Here is a 19,991-nt window from a genome sequence, read left to right as displayed (position 1 = left end):
AGACTCGACTTGGGATATTTTCTTTGTTGAGATGCTTAATAGTTAATAGCTTCCTTTGTATTTTTAAGAGCTAACTTATTTTTATTATTGTTTTTATAAAATACACTTTGTCAGTATTTGTTCTCCTCTTCCCAGGCTATCTCTGCCTCCCTACCCACACTCAGCTTCATGTTTTTTAATTTTCTCTCTCCTCTATCTTTTTTTTCTCAAAAAATGCAAAAACCAAAGAGTTGGCATATTTCCCAGGGCTCAGTCAAATCAGTTATGACTTGGCTACTAACAGGTTTGTCTGAGTCCTCTATTTGGGGGTTTCTTTCTTAGATGCAATCAGAATTAGAAGCTTCCAATATCCTAGTATACATAAATCATCATTGTTGGTAAAGTCATTGGTCTGAAGATTGAAAACTAGATTCTAAATCATGGGGAAAATTTACCCTAAAGACTCTCCCCCTAAGTAGTTGCTTGGTTATCATTGACTCACTTGTGCCTCTATAGTTGCCATATTAGCATTCATTTGACCAGTGCTTTCATCCTGCTGAGTGTTAAAATCTGTGCCATATGGCAATTTAAAACACAGTAAAGTAAAATTTTATTGCCTACAGTGGGCAACAAGGGGGAGAATATGCAACTCACACAATGCAAATAATTGCAGAGGGTCAGTGCAAGTGTGCTAGATGATTATCTTGTAGAATGTCAGAAGACCAGAGCAGCACTATGATATGACTCAAGAGGAATAATCCAGTGTGGCGAGTGTGGGCAAGGAGGACTCTATAAAATTTTAGGAAGAGGGCAAGGTCTGTAAGGATCCTGGGAGTCCATCCGTGGCTGCACACCAGACAAGTGAGTCATGTCTTTGGATGGATAAGACATTTAAAAATAATAAAAAGAGAATTAGAGAGATGGCTTGGTAAAAAAAAAAAATGCTTGCTGTACAAGGATGACTTGAATTGGAGTTGGGTCCCAAGTACTCACGTAGAAGTTAGAAGGGCATGTTAGCCAGTATGGCATGTCAGTGTTCAGAAGGCGGAGACAGGCAACCTCATGGCTAGTTAGTTGTTCTCTAAAGATAAGTTCAAGATTCAATAAGAGACCTGCTTTACTTAATAATGTGGAGAGCAATCTAGATGGACACTCGACATCAGACTCTGGCCTCCTCACACAAAAAACTTGCAGACCTACCTGAACACACTTGTGCCCAACCAGATGAGAATAAGCATGCATTCATACAATACATATGGTCACTCACACAGAAAACAATGCTATGTGTAATTCATACACATAAATGGAAGAAATATTGGGTAAACAATCAAGGCAGACATCCACAGCTGATTTCTGTAGCGAATAAGAAAAATATCCCACAATGTCTGGGCATATTCGCTCATTAAAGGGCTCTTACAGATACTGAAGTTCAGAGCTGGAAGAAATCTCAAGGGCTGTCCAACTGACTTATCTAACTGACAGGAAAATTAAGATGCCAGGCAACAATCCCAGTAAACGACAGAGAAAAGAGACAGTAAAATAGGGCAGTGGTAATAGATTATATATATAAAAAAAAAAAACTGACCCAGAACAAACCACCTCTGTAAGCGTGGGAAAATTGGACACACTGTGTGCTCTAAAGAATGTTCCAGTATGAAGGAGCTGCATCAAAACTTCTTGCAATATCAAAGTAAAAGGTGGAGTCTTACACTGATGATGAAATGATTTTTAAAAAATTTAAATCAAATTGAGATGAGCTTGCTTTTAATAATTCAGTCAAATACACAAAATAATGTTATTTTTAAGATGAATTCCTCTTTTGTTTTCTCATTAAAAGTGTCTCTCGAAGAGAATATATATTCTTTTATCTAGTTAGGTGTTTAGAGCAATTCTAGGACCAGGATCAATTTATAAGCCCATATCAATAAAGAGAATATGGGACATTCCGTGTGCTTAATCTTATAAACAAGTTGAAACAAATTTGAGTGTGATTGAGCGATGTTTATTTTTTTGTTAGTGTTTATATTAGACACTTTCGATTGGCCACATGATGAGGTGTCCTATGAATAGTGTTTTATTGCAAAAGGTCCATTTCTTCAAACATAAAACTTCTGGACACTGTAGGCATGCAGTGGCAAGTGTGTAGATTGATCAGCATTAGAGCATCCTCTTGATGAAATACTGTGTCCTAGAGATGATACTGCCCTGCAGAGAATCACACTTGCGCATCAGGCAAATGGATACGAAGAAAGAGGGCACTGCCCTAATGCCCTTAAGCAGCAATTCATCATGCTTCTATTAACTTCGCAGCTTCAGTCTTCAGAGGCATTTCCCCTCTTTTGTATGATATATATTTTTTAATCAACACAGACTGAAAAGAACCACATCAAATAGTGGGACTATTTTTGTGAGTTATGAAAATATGGTTAGTAATCCACCCATCTCTCCAGTTTACACAATCCTACCACACGTAAAAAGCACTCTGAGGGGAGGCAGACTATCATTCAATGTGCCCTCTGGGTAATTTCCCTTCAAGCCTGTCTCTACCTCCAGTATCAACACACAGGAAGTGAGAAAGACAGATCTTCCCATTGTTGTGCCTCCTCCCGTTTTACCAGCTGCCTGTTTTAGTAAAGAAGCAGGTATTTGTCTCCACAGTTACTTCTCGAACCTCTGACCTATGCTTCCATAAGGGACTAGACAAGGACATTTTTTAATACTCTGGTGTGCCAAGTCATGCAGGGCCAGGCACCTCGAACTCCAAAGACGTCCTCTTAGAACCTGTTCTTTTGACTCAAGGTTACAGAATGTCTAATCACTGCAACATCTCACAAAGAGCCAAACATCTCATACAAAACCCTCAACTCAAACACAATACATTTGAAGCCTCTGTTTTTTATGCTGTAAAGGCTGGCTGGGTTGTGTTTTGAGATGGTTTCAATTGAGGGCACAGTGTCTTTATTCCAGGAGATGGGACATGATCCTAGCTATCTATCACATAGTATTCTCTTTGGAATGTGCTGGAACACTTACTGGAAAACAGGAATATTTAGTTAGCTTTTGGACTTCAAGAGAAATACCCAGTCATCAGGAAATGCCTTATTCAAAAGTATTGATTGAATTAAGGACAGGAGGAAAGATATGCTAGAGATAGTCCCTTATACTGTTCACAGATTAGCAATAAAATAATTGAACAGGTTACAGAGAGGGCCAGGAATGAGGAGTTTGGGCTGTGTGCATCTAGTGACCGGGTCTAGAGAAGCCAGTTACGCCTTTGTGTACCTGGATATGTTTGTCCCCATAGAAACTACTCAAATGTTTTTACTGGAAGAGACTTGTTTCATTTCTGATATTAAGCCTGGAGGCTTGCTTCTGCAATAAAATCTTATCTCTTTAGAAGGTGATAAAGTAGCTCATACCACTGAGTACTGACAGAGTCTCCTAAGGACTCCCTACCTTCTCCCATGTTGACCCACACAACAGTCCATAGAAGCCACAGATTAGAAACTGAGAAAGAGGCCTGAGTAAGCTGCTTAAAACAACAAGGCAGTGAATGGCAGACACTAATCTTCCCCTAAACAGTGTTATAGCCCAGGCCTATAACATGAACTCATTCTGAACATTGACAAAGTAATTTCAGCTGTGTTTTTGTTTTCTTTCATCTACACTCATGAGGTTTTAAAGGTCTGTTTTTGAAAAACGCTGTTATGAAAAAGAAAAGCACAAAACGAGAAGAGGTTTAGGGCAGATTTCTGCTATAAAAGTTGAAGGAATCTCATAGATTCTCTCTCTGTAGCAAAAACCATTGGCAAAAAAAGAATTCATACTGAATATCTTTTTTGTGCAAGTGCTCTCTTTTCCTGTCTCAGTGAAACTTATATATCTTTATCTCGCTGTCTTTTTATGTTTTCAAGAAGGCTGAGTTTAACAATACTTTCTGAAAATATACCCAGGGTACCATCCCAGAGGCTTGGGATGTTTATAGGGACTGGGCTGCTCCCATTCCTGCACTTGATCAATGTTCATTGTGCTGAAAATTCCATTGCAGACAGATCTGGTCTGGATGGGTCATGTCAGCAGACACACTGTATATCTGGAATTTCACATTCCTTATTTTATAGCTTCCATGGTGGAGCACATCCTGTGGGCTTTTAAGACATTCATTAGCAATTCCTTAGGACCCAAACATTTATTTAGAAAAAGAGATGACTAAATATATCCATGTTATAGCAATATATTTTCAATAAAGTATGAAAACTGATGAGCATGAGTTGGAACAAAAACAGGGGGTTGTAGGGAAATACAACATTATCAAGTCCTGGCCATTTGGCTTAGAAAATAGTTCTTCAACGTGGTTTTTGGAATACTATAGAGGTATAAGACATTTTAAAAATGAATCTTAAAATAACTACCTTCCTAAGGATCAATTTCTAAAAAGGAGTAAATCATAAAGTGGCCAAATATTAATATGTTCTGGCACTCTTCTACTTTATATTATTTTGTTGAATCATAATGAAATAATGTTTTATGTCATCTTGTTTTGTTCTTTGAGACAGGTTTTCAAACCAAACCCAGGGCTTTGCTCATGCAAGGTCAGCGCTCTACCAGCAGAACTATGTCCCTAGCACAAGGTTTCTTTCTTTTTATTTAAATAACATTTTAAAAATTTATTTATATATCAACCAATTTCTCTTCCCTCCTCTCCTCCAGTCCAGTTTCATTTTTAAAGATAAAAAGGTTGGACACCTATGCATAGCCTTTTATTCTCCCTGCATGTACAGTTAGTCCTGTGGCTGGACATGGGATTGGGTAGTTACTTGTTAGCATCATGTTGTCAGTAAAGGACACATCTGCAAATGGGATCATGAATCATGCCCAGCAGAGTGCCAAGGGAAAGCTATTGAGGGAGAAGACCTGGGAGTGGGCAGGGTAGAGCCAGGTGTATGTTGGACCTTATCTTGTACCTAGAAGGGTGATGTTTCTTTGGATCTGTCATGTAGAAAAATTGCATGATTCTGAGAGTGCGAATACACTAAGATTAGTCAGTGTAGTCCTCAGGAAACCACAACCAAATCTCAGCCAGAAAATGTATTATTTTTGTAAAGTGTTATGGGCTTTCCCCCATCCTCTGCAGGACCCTGGGCTCACTAACTTCCTCTCGGATGTAACACAAGACAGGGGAACTTAGAGGAAGACAGGTTTTTAAGAAAAGTCAATTGATGCTTTATAATGACTATAGTTATGTGATTGAACCTTTGTGTTCCAGCTCCATGTTGAGATTGGTAGACAAAGAATGGATCATTGATGTCTTCTGGTCTAGAATTCTGATACTTCACTAAGGAATTGTTGTTTTTGATCTTGGAAAGATTCTGAAATGAAATGAACCATAGGCACCATTCTTTAGGTATGTCTGTAGCAACATTCTGTAATGGCAGGACCAAAATTAAGGCTTTTGGGTCCAGGTGAGTATTGGCCCATTTCTGCATATCTCCTAAAAATGCTGTCTTCTAAATGCATTCAAAACTTTAAAACTTCTGTGCAATTCACTGTTGCCAAAAATACCCTGCCAGAATCACCACTAAATATAGCTTTCTAACCAATGATGAGTCAAATGTATTTTGCATCAATGGCTCTACATAGTTGAGAAACTGACTTGTTTCTCTGATGACTTACTTGTGGTGAAGATATTTTTCCATGCTGCTGTTCCAGTAGAGTTCATTTCTAAGAAATCTGTAATTTCCCTGGAGTAAAATGAATGCTTCAAAGTCAAAGGAAAAGGGTTTTTACTTCAGAATAACTTCTGAATCCTCTGCAAGACTGATTTTTTTGCCTTTGAGAGACGTCTTTGTTCTATGGCATCTCAAATGTCTTCCTAATTTTACATCTCAGCACATGCTCTTTGGACTGGTGCAAGCTTAGAGCATCACTACAGGTCATGAGCCTTATGTTCAGTCTTTCAAACACTTCCAAAAGTCTTATTTGTGTTTTTTATAGTCCACGAATCAGTTTTCTCAAGATAAGCCTGATTTCAAATATTATAAAAGTGTTCTCAGTTTTATCATTACAGTTTTTTTCCCTTCTTGAACTCAGAAATAATCTTCAATGATGACAAAGGCTCAAGTCAGGTACCCAGCTACCCAGTTTGGTGAAATGCCTATTAAATGTCACACATGTCATTTCTGTCATCTGTATCCAGCATTGTGTCAGTATGTAATAACTTTCAGTTGGTAGTATTTGGGGAGTCTGAAGATGGTTATTTCTGCTCTTTGGATTACAAGTAGAAATGCATGAAAAACACTTAACAATTATAAATAAATAACTTAACAAATAATAAAATAATATTAATTGTAATCAAAGGATGAATGAATATAAAAAATTTCTTCTAATTTTCAATAGATTATTTGATAGTTTAGTTCCCATCTAGTTAACTAATCAATGCCAATGGGGCCTCAAAATCCTCTGAGAAGCAATTGGCGGCATGTATTATAAATGGAAACAAATAAAGTATGAATAATTATTTTTGTTTCCTTTCTCACACTATTGTTTGCCCTTAGATGGAGTGTCTATTAAAGGGCTACAGAACAATGGAAAATAAACATTTAATTTGGAACATTTTTGTCTCTCTTTAATGGGATGGATTCACACTTCTCTTACTCTTGTTTTTCATATAAACATCAAAAGTGAAGAAAGAAAAACAGCATAAATAATGATAAAGATAGACCATAGGAAAGTCTGTGAGACATGGGTCATATCTGTGAACAGCTACAGGATGCATTCACTCATTTTGCAGGTTGTTCAGTTTTCTCCTTTACAGCTGTTTAGATGGTGGTCTATCCCTTCTTAGCCCATGCACTTAGGTTTGGTTTTCCCATCTTCACAAAGATCACAGAATGTACATCTTTCAAAAATTTTCTTTTGAGTGCCAATCACATTGAAAGTCATATTGTTTTGGTTTCTCGCTTTATGTAGACTGCTTTTTCATTTCCTACCTGCTCAAACCCAAATAATCACACAGAAACTGTACTAATGACAACACTGTTCAGCCTATAATTCAGGCATATTTCTGGCTAGCTCTTACATCTTAAATTAACCCATTTCTATTATTTTTGTGTATCGCTATGAGGCTCTGGCTTACCAGGTAAAGTTCTGTCCTTCTCCTTTGGCAGCCACATGGTGTCTCTGAGACTCTGCCTACTTTCTCTCTATATTTCTCTTCAGATTTCCCACCTAAATTTATTCTACTAAGCCATTGGCTGAAACATCTTTTAATAACCAATGGTAATAAAAACATTTATAGCATACAAAGGGAATCTCACATCATCTCACTTTAAAAACTGTGTTTCCCTGAAAGGTTCTTTTGGGTATTTTTTTTCTATCTTTTTTCTTAATTTTCATTTTGTACAATTCCCAAGTGTATAATAAATACAGTCATAAATATGCATATGTCTTTGTTTTCTTTGAGTACAACTCCCTCTGTTCTGAATGCAACTCATTCATTTACTGTATCCTCTGTCCTGCTTGCTACATTGAGTAGAACAGTCTATCTGTATGTAGTCTACAAAAACAGAAGATTGGGTTGAAGATTTGAAGATGACAGACACATAATCCGTTTCAAATGAGAACCAGAGTCAGGGCTGATATTATTTTAACAGAACAGTAGCACTGAGTGACAGTAATGGCCATCTACTAGTAACTTCCCACACCAGATACAGAAGCCAATTGACAGACATTAAATGACAATACCTTCTAAGCATCAACTTATTGTGAATTATTGGCACAAAATTCTCTCATAATGTAGATGGAATTCCTTGGGCAACTGCTTCCAGCAAGTGATCCAGCTCTAGCAGTATCAGATAGGTGACTTCAGGTCTCTACAGCCCAGGCATTCATGTCAAGACTTCTTATCCGTCATAAGAGTGAGAAACACTCTCTACCCCCCCACACCCATGGACTTTTGGTCATGGCATTGCAGGTAGTTTTTTAGACCTAAGCAAGGTCCAACTCTGCATCAGGACCCATGTTAGTGCTCAAGGAACAAAGAATGGTTTAATAAGCAGAAGCTAACATCAGGCCTGCTGGAGGCCTACAGTGCCAATTATTTGCAAGATAGAGACAAGATAACGTTTTCCAGGAAAGTCTGGTCAACTTACTAAGATCCTGATCACATAGCCTTTCTTCTCATGTTATGGTAAATGTGTCCATTAGATAAATCAGCTTATCCATATTGATGCAAAGAAAAAGAATATGAACAGAACAGAAGAAATATGCAGTATCTGTGAGGACAGTAGAAATGATCTAGATAGAGATTCTGCCAAATTTAAATTCCTGCTCCACCCATTGTGTAGTTTGCTATCTCTTTGAGGCTCTCAATCTTGCCTCTCTCTTCAGAGTTTGGATTAAAGCAGGAAGCTGTTTCAAAAATAACTGTTATGGCTGGAGTGATTAGAAGTACCATCACTACGACCTAGATCAAGCCCAAATCATAACTGATTTGTGTCCTTTGCTATTTGTGGTCAGAGAAGCATGCTGTTTCACTTTTACCATACAGGTCTTGACCTTGAGGATGAAGTTAAGGCCCCATCACCATGAGATATTGTGTAGTCTCCCTCTTTAATGGTTGTCTCCAGCTCAGACAGAAAAAATTTCAGGAGGAACCGACTGTTGCTCAAATGTTCATAAAGACTCAAAACAGAAAATGCAACAAAAACAATCTTGTCTACTTTTTATTTAGACCAGATGTAGCTGCATTCCTGGGCTATATTGCACTGGATCCCTTGGAACTTGAGTTAGACAGTTCTAAGAGCTGTTAGCTGCCCTATATGGGTTCAAGGAACTGAATTCATGTCCTCTCAAAGTACAACATGGACTATTAGTCAATGAGATATCTCTCCAGCACAGGAGGAATCTTGCAGTTACATTTGATCAGATCTCCGTTGGCTTGTAGTTTCTACGATGTTTTAAGAACAATATCTTCTGGGGGCTAGGTTTATGACTAAGTGGCCAAAGCATTTGCCATGCAAGCACAAGGGCATGAGTTTAACTCTCTGAACCCATGAAAAAAGCCAGATGTGATGATGCATACTTACAATTCTAGAACTAGGGAGATAGAGATGGGACAATCCTTGAGGCTCACTGGCCAGTTCACCTACTCTAAGCAGAGAATTACCAGAGAGAGACTGGGTCTCAAGAAAAAAAAGGTGAAAGACTGAAAGACTCCTGAAAATTAACATCTGAGATTGACCTCTGGCCAACACACACTCTCACACATACAGCACGCACACACACACCACAGAAGCTAGTTCCATACATTCCTTGAAATGGAAGAGATAGACTAACCTTTCCTTAATCATCTGGTATTATGTATTTGCTGATAAAGCCAACTGCACTTAGTTAATGTCAGGCTCTGTAGTAATAGAATATTTTATAAATTTCAACTTAATATTTACTTTTGTCAATTATTCATGTGTCCTGTAGTCCTGACCCTGGTTCAATAAATTTTTGAAAGAAGTGTAATACCAGAAGAAGAGACTGGAAAAGATCTAATTCAGGGTTATCCATTTTCAGATGGAAGCTGTTCAGATTCACAAATCTCATGGCTCCAAAGAGCCTGAAGCATTGCAATGACATGAAGTGATTTTCTGTGTATGTGACTATTCACTCCCGAGTGGCTTCCAACCACTGCAACTAGAGCTTTTCTCTTCTCTCGTGTGATATCACTTGAATATTTTAAAAGAGAAATTAGGCTATTCATTTTCATGTTGCACACCCTCCAGGCCATTGAACCACACAGTTTTTCAATAGATCACAACTATGGCTAAGTCTCCAATTGAGTTGATGGTATTTTTTTGATGATGGCTATTGAATAATTGTTGGTTTGTTAGTTAGCTTTATCATCATGTGACCAAAAACTACCCATGAGAACAACTTAAGGAGATGAATTATTTATTTTGGCTCACACACTCAGATGTTTTAGCTTATAACATCATTGATTTTAGGTCCAGGGTGAGGCACAGCTTCATGAGTAGAAGCAGATAGGAAGCGAACAAGGCCAAGGACATGATACTCCCTAAGGACCCACCCCTGGTGCCTCACTTTCTCCACCTATCTCCAGCCTTGTAACATTTCCAGATCCTGTAGTGTTGCTAGGTAGAACCCTATGTTCAATACACACACTATGGAAAACACTTCATGTCCAAATCATAGTTTTAGGGTGTTCCCAGTAAAAAGGTTCACGTAACTGAGAATGAATATGTACACCTAAATTTTAAGACTGTTCTATTATAGGAATTCTGACCCTAACATAATGACATGAATTTGACCGGTGACTAGAAAATAGTTTTTTTTTTTTAAATTTCTTCTCATACCTTAATCATAGTGCTGCTTCTTGCTTGAGGATTCATATTATAAAGTGTTCTCTGTCTCTACATCTTTCTCTTCCTCCTTTTTCTCCTCTTCCTTCTTCTTGTCCTCTTCTTCTTTCTCCTCATCCACCCACCCCCAGTCTCCACCCATCTCTCTGTCTTTCTCACTTGAGCTCAATCCAGAAAGAAGGCAGCTTTCCCTCTGAGCCATATGAACTCTGAATACAGCTCCTGGTGTGAATCCAGAGTTTATTGCCCTCAGGTGACTACCCTTGTCATCTTTGCTTAATTATTGAGCAATGTTCAATTCAGAGACAGGGTTATTTTTTCATGTGTATTTATTTATATGTTTTGTGTATATGTTTACATGTATATATTTGTATGTGTCTATGTATATATGTGTGCTTGAATATGTAGGTGTATATATGTATACTTGGTATTTTAAAGTTTCCTTTTTTTAAATTTGAACATTTTTTCTTTGAATATTCTCAGGTCCCTTGTGGGGAGTATTCTAAGATAATGACTCTAACAAACCATTTCAGTCTACAGCAGTGCTGCTTGCGTCCACCTTTCCCAGTTTAGCTTTGATTGCTTATGCATGCACAGTGTAGACCGCTGTGAAAACACAGCTTCTTCTTTGGTAGAAGCTTAAGGTATATAAATCTTTGATGTACACTGGTAAGCTATTCTAATCTTTGCAGGCACCACACAAAGTATCAACTCTGATGATTCTCTTTTCTTGGAAAGTGGCACAATTGATTTTGTGAAGATCTAAGTAAGCTTGGATTTCTTCCCAGAATAAACTGATACACGTCTCTGTAAGGAGACTTACGGAGCAGCTAATGCTCCCGGTGCTGCTTCTCTGGAGTGTCACAAATGTGTGCTCTACTTGCATCATGAGATTTACATTTGTGTATGAGAAGTTTCTTCCTGGTCATACTAGGAGGGCTTAAATTGTGATATTAAAAAAAAATCCCACAATCTAAGTCTGAGTATTCGTAGAATCTGTGGACTTGAACACTGAAAGAGAATCACCCAATAGATGATAGCAACATGAATCAATTTTTCACAGTTTCTGGGAATACTGTGGTCACACTTCTCATTTCATAGGCATGAATATTAAATGAGGGATAATTTTTAGCTGGGTCTGATTCCAGCAGGTGATTACTTCTCTTTCTTCTTATATAACTATTCTCCTTTGTTGAATTTGGTGGGTCCTAATATTCACTACGTCCCCAGGCCTGTCTAACAGAGAGCTGCCTTCTAGACAGTGCTCAGAGACTGAGAAAGGATCCCCACCTAAGATTCCTCATTTGGCTCCTGGCATCATTTACCCCTTCAGCAAGACTAGCTAGTTGCACACCTGTGACTCTATGTGCTTTTGTGGTTTTGTTTTTGTTTTGTTTTGTTTGGCTTGGTTTCTTTCCTTGTTCTTGGAGACATTTCTGTGAAAAAAAAATTACTTGCGATTAAAAAAAAAGTATTACATGGGGAGGACAAGCAAGAGAGATGATGCTGACCCAAGAAAGGCAGTCCAGGCCAAGAGAATAGGAAAGGAGCACAACCAAAGTGGATGGGTCATATAAGGATCAGGCTGGGGGATAGGAAGGGACATAGAAGACCAGCCCCTTACGAAGGACAGGTTTTAGTGTAGGGAGCAGCGTGAGGAAAGCTGCAAGGAGCCACAGGAACTGTTGACACTTGTCCTGGGTTTGAGACCTAATACCAATGTGTTAACTGAAAGTGACAGTAAAAATTGGCCTCTGGTTATGTAATCATGAAGACAAAGGAACATTAGTTACTTTTCATTTGCTCTGATAAAACTCCATGACCACAGACAACTAATGAAAGAGTTTGTTTCAAAAGGAAAGAGAGTTCATCCTGGCAGAGAAACCTGGCAGCAAACAGCAGGCATGGCCAGCACAGTAAGCATGAAGCTTCAACAGTAAGCATGAAGCAGTGACAGAAGAGGAAGTAGGTGAGGTTACGAACTCTCAAATCCTACCTCTAGTCATGTTCTTTCTTCAGAAAGGCTGCATGTCCAAAAGTTAACCTCCTTGAACAGCACCACAGTCTGGGACCAAGGGTTCACGTGTCTGAACCTATTAAAGGTATTTCTCATTTGAACCATAGGACCACTGGAAGTCCTTAGTGATACTTTGGTTAGTGTACAGGGAAGGCCATTTATGAGTATTTTATATTCAAAAGAGAAGATGGGTAAACACTTTGAAGAAGCATGAATTTATAAGATGTGAGAATATTGATGTATGTGTCTAAAGACCTTTCAAAAATGTACTCACTAGAAATTTTTCATTTATCTAAACATGGACAACTAGAAATAGTTTATAGACTATAGAACTTTACTTCCTCTTTAAAATGTTCAGAATATATGTAAGAAATATCTAAATAGTAATTGTGAAGAATCAATGATACTTTAATTTTTTAAGACATATTTAAACACCTTACTCTTTAGCTTAGAGAAATGTTTGGAGTTACATAATATATAATTTGATCTTTAAATTTGATATTGCCAACATTACCAAAAGTGAGGGTATAATGTTCTCTTCAGTATTAGAGATGGCATGTTGCTGTCTATGCCACCCGTCTCCTACATACTTGTCTGAGTTCATGCACACACTCTTGAATTCCTTTGATGAACATTACCTATGTTGAATTCACTCAAAATACCACACATGGGCATTCATTCATTCATGAGCATTCGTTCAAACAGTAAAGGAAAACCCTGCTCCCACACAGCACTAACAGTTGTAAGTCTATATTATACTGCGTCAGTACTCTACTGAAATTAATAAAAACATCAAAATATTAGGGCTATATGATCTTCATTAACCTTTAAATTTACCAAGGTCAGATTTTAAATTTTATTCTTTCTTGCATCTCATTATTGGACTGGTCTAACCGAATATCCCACCAATTTAGCAAAGGACATTACACACATAATGAATCATTAAGACTCACAGAACTCCCAGTTATTGAGACTCACATTTGGCTTTTTACATAGTTACATTTTCATGGTATGGTCAAAGGAAATGCATACATGAAGGAGTCTCTTATGTTTGTAACACCAGCAAAATCAACCTGAGGCTTTTTTTTTTTTTTTAAAAAAAAAAAAAACCTTCCAATGCACAATAAAGTGGTGAAGAATTCTGAAAATGAGTCTGTCTTCCCCCGAGTAAATGTTGTTTCTATAATATTAGAAATCAAACCTAACCTTTGCTGAGGTCTGTGACAGGAATCTTAATTGTTTAAGGTTTAGAGAAGTGAGACTCCCAGAGTGACAAGGACTTGAACCTAATAACATTTAGGTCACTGAATTGTCCCCAAATGTAAATAGCCCAGAGTACACATCAATAGTGTCTGGCTGGAACATGACTGTAGGACACAGTGTAGAACACCAAATGCCTCCATTATCATTCCTGTCGAGTTCTCTACTCTCCAAGCAAAACTTTTGCCATAACGTCATTGCAGTTTCTTGTAGTTTCTGTGTCTTGTTGCCCACTTGCCCAGATGTCATTTACTTTCTAATATCCATAATACAGAAATGGCACTGTCATACCCAAACATGAACTCTGGCTTCTACAAGTTTCTTAGTTCCTGGTGTTGCTTCAATGACTCATGTTATCATATTCCAAGAAGACAATGCAGTGCCTAGAATAGAGTTCATCACTTGTAACAAGCTGAAGGTGAACATATCACTAAACAAATACCCTCCTAATTAATGTTGAGTGGTATATTGACTTTCCACGTACTTTAGGGTTCAAGAAAAGGGATGCAGGAGAAAAGAGACCCTTAGTAATTAACTCTCCAGCTAATTCCTGCTGGATATGTTGTATGTTTATCTTTTCATATTTCCAATACTCTTTTGAATTTGAAGATGCTCTACTTTTGTTATTTATATTGGTTCTGTTTTTTAAAAATATATCCTACAAATACATCCGCTATAGAGGTCAGGGCGCCACAGTCACAGTGCTAGGTGAACTATTTCTCATGGATTGACTGGAGTTTTATTTAAACATTTTTTCTTTCAGTATTTGAGCAGCTGGGTGGATACTGAGAGGTACCTATGGAGATCATTATAGAGATCATAATTCACTGTGGCACCTCATTTCCATGAACTACGTGAATATTAATGTTTATTATGTCTGTTTTGGTGTCATAGATATTAGGAAGTTGGTGTTTCATGTGGGACATCCAGACAGCTAAGAATCACGAAGCCTGTCATATTCCCATGGGAGCTGTGTTGAAGTTGGCCTTTGCTCAAATCCAGCATTCTCGGAGAGATATGGTGCTAGTCATTTGAGATAATCCATAACTACCTTCAGAATATGCGTGCTTTTCAGATAAATACAATACCATCAGAAACACAGCAGCCCTCTTCTAGCACAGGCATGAGGGACAATTTCTCAAAGCCCCAACAAACATAATGCAGTCTGTGTGAAGAATCAATCCTGAACTGTCTAAGAGGATCTGCGTACCACAACCTTTCTGGCTTGACCCTTGATTTCTCAAATCTGTGTGTTTAGAAACTGCTCTGAGCTGATTTTCTAGCTGACTTGTCTACTCGTCCAAAGTGCATCCTCTTTGGCCCCTGGTGTCTAATGCCCTGACTACTTTCATTTTCTTATTGAGAACAGATCATCCAGCTCACCTTGACCCCAGAATAAACCCAAAGAGAGGACAAGCTCTAATCTCATAATATACAAGTCTGGAAACACTGTTTTTTAAGCTGGTGAAGGAAGAATAGAGGCCCTTCAGGGAGGCTGTTTAGGCTGTTTATGGGTGAGGCCCAGGATGCTTCGTAATTGATGAACCTTTACTCCTCAGGTAAGGACTTGCACTCATCACTTCTTTTATTGCTGTGATAATGGAACACCTCAAAGGAGAAAGGTATTACATACGGTTTAATGTAAAAATATATCTAGCATTCTACCAAGGTAGCCAAGGAATGGCTTGGCGCTAGAGTAGCTGAAGCCTGTCTCTGTTTGTTTACATCTTTGTGGTTCAAGAAGCAGAGTATATAGGTAGTCTGGATAGTCTAAAAATTTCAAGGCTTCTCACCTTCTGGTCTACTTCCTACGGTAAAGTCCCTCTTCCTAAAGGTTTCCCAACCTTCCAGAGTAACACCGAAAGCCAAGAAGCAAGGCTTCACACAAATGAGTCTGTGGATCCAAATTTTACATTGAAACTTCAGTGGGTCTCATGACACATGGTTGTCGGCCATTAAGTACATCTTTCTGTGTGTATAGAAGCTTCACATAGTTGTGACAAATCCTGCATTAAACCATACTTTCTCAAAGTCCAGAGGTCAGGAGCTAGCTTCAGGTGTCACCAACTCCTCTCTTCTTGAGAGCTCCAGTGCTGTCCCCAGGGATACTTCCATCTTATATCTTTAAATCTGGATATCTCTGAAGCTGAACCTAGCATATTAGACATAAATAAATGTTATTATCTCTCAAAGGAGCATACACTTAGTTTCCTGTGATTTAAAAACCGAAAAGCTCTTCTCTTGACGAGAGAGCTTTAAGGGTATTTCATGAACGGCCTTGGAGCACACACTGCAATGAACTGTTTGGGTCTTATTTTACTCAAACCCACACTGAAGTTCTTGATTTCAACCCTATGCCTTTAGTGTGGCTCCTGGTATGCAATTACTCATTAAATTTTTCAGATGAAAATAGGAACCAGTAAATGTCATTCTGTTCTGTTAACCCCCTATTCTACGTTAGCAAAACTCGTATGTATTTGTGGCCTACTCATCCCATGCAGAGACGCCGTTTGTGTGGGATCGTCTTCAATTCTCACTGCCGCCCTGGATGTAAGAATCTATTATCACCCCCGTTTTACAGAGCAGAAAGAAAATCCCATAAAATATCGTGACTAGTGAAGATGAAGCATCTTAAAATGAACTGGCCAGGAAATTCTTTCCCTGCTGGCAAGCTTCCTTAGTGCTGGAAGACACTGTACAAGCAGCAAGGAAAGAAAAGGCATCAGTGATCTTACCAGTGTTGAATTCTGCATGCTGCAATATTGATTGATTGAGGTTAGATGTGTGCCCACTGATGTCATACCTGTCAGACTGTTTTGAGAGGTACCCAACTGTTCTCTTGATTGGATTTAAGGCCTGCTCCATAGAAAGAAACTGACATCTTGTACTGAAATCAGGGTTAAAAGCCATAGCTGGGGAAGTCATAGGCCCTGGGGAAAAGCCCGTTGTTACAATTTATCTAAAGGTCATATTTATATTTACATAACCAGATTTGTGCTGTTCTTTAACCCTGTTCAGAGAAGCTTCTCACTGCTGTGGGTGGGGGGTTAATATAGAGACTCCATGGTTCAGAGTGTTGAGAATAAGCAACTTTGAGCACTTAACCACTCCTACTAAAGCTCAGGGCACATCGCAGAAGTGCGGCTATGTAAGAGCCAGAGGACAGGGAAGAGTGCTGCTCTCTGGACAAGACATGGCCACTGCACACATGAGCTCCCAGCAGCAGGGGCTACCAGAACAAACCATGGATAAGATCAAGTCAGTTGAAAATTTCAGCGTGATGAGGCTCCAAAAGATCCTCCCTCTAACTGAAGAGCTATTAGCATTCAATGGCTACTGAAGGAGGGAGGGTCACTTTCCTTTCTGAGTTTCTCCTGGCGGGTTGCCCAGGCTGTGGTGGATGCCCCACCACCATGCACATATGTGCAATGATAATTGGACTCATTGGGTTATAAAATAAAAAAAATCATAAACTTAGAAGGGAGATGGGCTGGGGGGTGGGGTGCCTCAAGTGGGGGGTTTGAAGGGAGGGAGTAAGGAATGCGAGTACATGGTGTGACTGCACACATGTGTGAGTCTTTTAAATAGGAAAACTTTTTTTTTCTTAACTGAGGCAATGTTAATAAAAACAGGGTGAATAGTTGGACTTTGAAAGGCATAATCTTAACTGATGCCATATTGTACCTGTGTTATTTAATATAGTTTTCAAGTTAATAATAAGATCGTATCAGACGGTCAGGTTTGAAGGCCTGAGACTGAATTCTCTCTAGGTTTAAAAATATTCCTTTCTTTTTAGTCAGGAAAAGAATCAACACATTTGTGTAAAAGATATATGCAGCAATAACATAGAATTTGGAACGATTTTTAAAGGCTTTGAAAAACTATGCTTTTGTGCCAATTTGGTACAATGTTTTGAACTTTCCATTTCCAACACTGAATTATTTGACTTAATCCTCCATTTTGGACTGACATTTCTTATTCCTTTCTGCTATCTAATTCCCAGGCCTGTCTAGAGCCATTATTTTAATTTCTAATCTCACTTCTCTCTAAATTGCTTTGGTTCACAATATTTTACCTGCATTTTAAGAACGTATTAAAATTTGACCACCATCAAGAAGATTTACTGAACTACTCTGGCCTTTCTCAGTCTTTCATATTATATTCATTCCATGCCATTTAAAAGAATGCCTAGTCCCTCAAATTTTGGTTTTGCACTGTTTGGATGTAAACTCTATGTGGTTCTGGTATTTTTACAATGCCTAGTCTGTGCTAGGCACAGAATGCACCAGGCATGTTTGGTTTTCAGCGGCACACTAAACGCTAGTGCTCTTTGCTTAGTTGTCTATCTGCATTTGTTTTCCATACTCCAGGTTTTGCATCTGTATCAGTATTCCTCATCTTTGATTGTTGGGTGTTGAAAGACTATATTGAATTATCTTTCTGCATACTGACTCTGTTGCAGTGTAAACGTGAAATGTCTCCCAACAGGGCCATGTGTTGAACACTTGGTCCCTAGATGATGGTGCTGTCTGGGAAGGTTCTGGAAATGGTAAGTGGGACCTTGCTTCAGGAAGTAGATCTTTGGGGATATATCTTGCTCTAATTCCTTCCTGTATGTTCTTTTCTCTGTCGGTGATCTCTGTTCTGTTATGACTTCTTCCACACTTCATGGTGATGGGTTGAACCTTCTGAATCTATGTACCAGACGTATGAAGCAGACTCTTCTTTCATTTAAGTTGCTTTCTCAGACATTTTTATCTCAACTAAGCAAACATAGCTAATGCACAAACTAACCTAGAACTGAAGCCATACTAAATGTTGGGAAAAAATGACTTCTTTGCAGACAGTGACTCTGAAAATCCTGACTTAAATCCTGAGATATGTGATTATTTACCTGCCGGAGATGGAAAATGGGCAGAGACAGGGCAATTGGCTTCCATGGGTCTTCTAACCAGTAAAGGACAGAAAAAGTGGATGAAACAAGAGCAAGAATCCCTAAGCACTTCCACAGCAGCTTCAGAAAGAGAATGGTGTATTACCGTTGCTTGGAAGAGTTCCATTGTCTGTCAGCACCATCTGTGCTTTCTGAGATGAACAGAGTGAATGCATGATGACCTGGTCCTGATGTTGAAGGATGTCAGCTCCCTGTGAAGTTCTAGCATGTCTCCTGACTGTTCTGTACCCCTATTTAGGATTACCTTCCCATAATTTCATGATTCTATTTTAGATTCCATGAAGTGACCAAGCATCTCTAGGTAAGGTCACCTACAAATCTCTAGGTAAGTCCTACAAATAGGACTCTTACTGCACTTTGTGTTACATGAAAGCAGAGTGAGGACAATACTTTTTGCATGCCTGTTTATCAAATTATTCAATGTGTTTGTCGTTCACATTAATGGGTATTAATGAAAGAGAATCCCAATTGAACAAATACATTCTGTGAAAAGCTGTAATTTTAACATTGATATTTCTCTTCAGACAAAAAGAAAGAAAGAAGACAAATGTCGTGGCATAATGCCTGTGATTCCAGCACTAGGGTGTCAGAGTCAGGGAATGGAAAATTGAATTCAACTGGGGCTACATAGCAAATTCTAGACTATCCTAAGGGTTACATAGTTATATCCTATCTAAAAGCAATAGTAGTAGAGGATGGATAAGAGAATGAAGAGGAGGACAAGGGAGAGAAGGAGGAGGTGAGGAGGAGACCCAAAATTGTATGGGGCAACAATACTTTCTTTTCACCAACCACATTGCACTTGAATTGTAAGATACTCAGGACTTTACCAGTTCATGCAAGCACCTAAGTAAGTTTTTACTATCTGCGTCCTGTAAAATGTCTCTCTACTCCTGTGATTCCAGCATGTGTTTCAGAATGTGGAGCTATGGAGCGCAGGCTTTGGAAAATTTGAACTCAGTCACCTATGTTCTCTGCTCAGAGCAATGCTGCTCAGTACTGTTTCTGTGAAGGGCTTGCCATGTGAAGCTGCAGAGAATTTCTCATCCTGTGAAGTTACTGGGGCTACAGGGAATCACTGTGTACCCCAAAATAGCACAGTAGCCTCTAGATTTTCATCTGCTTATTTCCTCGTTCAGTCTGAGCAGGTCTTTGGTTCTCTGACTTAACGGCTTCACAGTCTTCATGAATTTGACAAAACTTCCTGGAACACACTTGGAGAATGGCATACCCTGCTTCGTGTTAGTCCATATTCACTGGAAGCATTTGCATCAGGGCTGGATTCTCTGCATCACATTTGCTGATCAAAAGGGAGACTTTGAGAAGGAATGGACCTTGTTGAGCCTTCAGGGTTTTAGTTAAATGCAGAGAATGGCTTCTGGGTGACCTATGGCTTAACCTACAAGGGATT

The sequence above is a fragment of the Chionomys nivalis genome, chromosome 13 (genome assembly GCF_950005125.1).
Source record: "Chionomys nivalis chromosome 13, mChiNiv1.1, whole genome shotgun sequence".
Taxonomy (NCBI): domain Eukaryota; kingdom Metazoa; phylum Chordata; class Mammalia; order Rodentia; family Cricetidae; genus Chionomys; species Chionomys nivalis.
Note: the sequence above shows the minus strand (reverse complement) of the source record.